Raw genomic sequence first — 2166 nt, forward strand, 5'->3', positions numbered from 1 at the left:
GTGCCAGGGCTGGGGCTTCTGAGGGTGCGGGCCGAGGGTCGCGCTGTGGGGCACTGGCGCCTGCCTTCTGTTCCTCTAGCCGGCCATGGTCTCCCGAGACCCCCGCCCTGCCAGGGCCCTTCCCCAGGCACCGTGGACTCCTCTCCGTGACCGAGGAATTCTGGTTTTGTTTGCTTTTTCTCTTTTTTTCTAAATCGGAGCTGCGTGACCCTGTTCTCAACCTTGTGCCCGTAAACCGTGCTTAGAAGCTTTGGGGGGAGCTGCCTGAAGCTCAGGGTCGCAGTCAGCCTCGGGGTCCCTGCTCAGTCCCTCAGCGATGAAGGCAGGCCCTAGGAATGAAAGCTCCTGCTTGACTGAAAGTCCTCGGGCTTCACAATTTGGAGTCATCCCAGAATACAGCACAATGTCAACAGCAGGAGTTTCAGCTCAGGCGATCAGAGTCTCATTAAAACCTGGATTTCTACATACTGGCCAAGCCCTGGGCAGTACAAAGACCTGCTCGGGAAGTCGCAGTGAGTTTGATAAGAACTTTTTCAACATTGACCCCGTAACCACGGCCTACAATCTGAACTCCACTGCTGAGGCGCACCTACAGTCTTTTCGGCGTACTTCAAAATCTGCTCCAGCGAATGGTCACTACTTCGCAGAAAACGGTACACCTCAGAAGTCTAGCTTGACCCTCTTATTATTCCTCCAAGTGAATCTTTGGGACAGCACGAAGGGGATCAAGCTGCGTGTGGTTTTAAGAAACCTTCAGTAAATGGGGTTTGTGCTTCACCTCTCCCCTAACACCCATAAAAAAACTCACCTTCCTTTTTCCCCTGTGTACCTTCTTTGTGAAGTGGGTTCTAGGTCCCTTCTGCCACTGCCAATCTCTGAAGACCTCTCTCTGGATGATACAGACTGTGAGGTAGAATTCCTAACTAGCTCAGATACAGACTTCCTTTTAGAAGTCTACACTTCCTGACTTCAAATACGGAGTTCCTGGCAGGCTAAGCTTCCCGTGGGTGTGGACACATCAATTATGTATATTTTGATCCTCCAGCTGTTTCTGCAGCAAAAGATCTCCATCATGCATGGTACCAAAATGCATGTGTCCAAACTTCAAATCCTCCATCTCAAACCCCAATAATTAAGAAGATCTCATTCGGGACCAGCTGGGACTTTAACAAGACAGCCATGCGGATGTCCAGCTATTTACACAGAGCTTCTCCAAATTCCATCAAGACAACCCTGAGGTTCCCCCCAGGGTTCCCTACCTCCTAGGCCAGTAAAACCAGATGATAGGAGGTGGTCAGCAGAAGTGACTTCTAATACCTACAGTGATGAAGACAGGCCTCCCAAAGTACCACCCAGAGAACCTTTATCAAGGAGGAACTCCCGGACACCAAGCCCTAAGAGCCTTCCCTCTTACCTAAATGGGGTCATGCTCCTACTCAGAGCTTTGCCCCTGACCCTAAGTATATCAGTAGCAAAGTCCTGCAAAGACAGAACAGTGAAGGATCTGCCAGTAAGATTCCCTTCATTCTTCCCATTATTGAAAATGGGAAGAAGGTTTGTTCAACACATTATTACCTACTACCTGAGAGACCACCAAACCCGGACAAATATGAAAGAATTTTTAGGGAAGCAGAAGAAACCAGTGCAAGCACCCAAATCCAGCCATTATGTGCTAACTGCAGTGCAGTTTCAGCCCCAGAAAAACTGGACTCCAAAACAAAAATGGACATAGGGGGCCATTTGAAGCACAAACATTTATCCTACATGGTTTCTTCTTAGACTTTGGGATCAAAATTCAGCAGAAGTTACATAGGAGCAAATGCTATTCAAGCAGTTTTCCAATTTGATTGAGAGTCACTGAGAAATCTCTCATATTATAAAATAAATAGTTGAACTCTTTATGTCTCAAAGAGGGAGGATTAAAGTGGTTGCAAGGTGCTGTTCAGCTGAGAAGCCCTGAATTTGTTAGCATTGGAGAAAAGTCCTTTCAAGTCTGATTTAAAGATGTGATGTTGTGCGGTGGGTGGGAAGATGCATATATATGCCTACATCATATACAATATATAAACTCGTGCATAACCATTGACCATAGTGGCAGGTTAACCAATTAGGTGGTATCTTAGAGAAATATATATTCAGAATAATAAAACTCAAGCTGAAGAAATG

General features: G+C 46.7%; 1 pseudogene; it reads left to right on the top strand.

Moving 5' to 3' along the window:
- The first annotated feature begins 403 nt into the window (after positions 1–403).
- On the top strand, positions 404–1779 carry LOC101418568 (ERBB receptor feedback inhibitor 1 pseudogene; annotated as a pseudogene).
- Positions 1780–2166: the final 387 nt, after the last annotated feature.

Source organism: Dasypus novemcinctus, chromosome 22 (genome assembly GCF_030445035.2).
Source record: "Dasypus novemcinctus isolate mDasNov1 chromosome 22, mDasNov1.1.hap2, whole genome shotgun sequence".
NCBI lineage: Eukaryota > Metazoa > Chordata > Mammalia > Cingulata > Dasypodidae > Dasypus > Dasypus novemcinctus.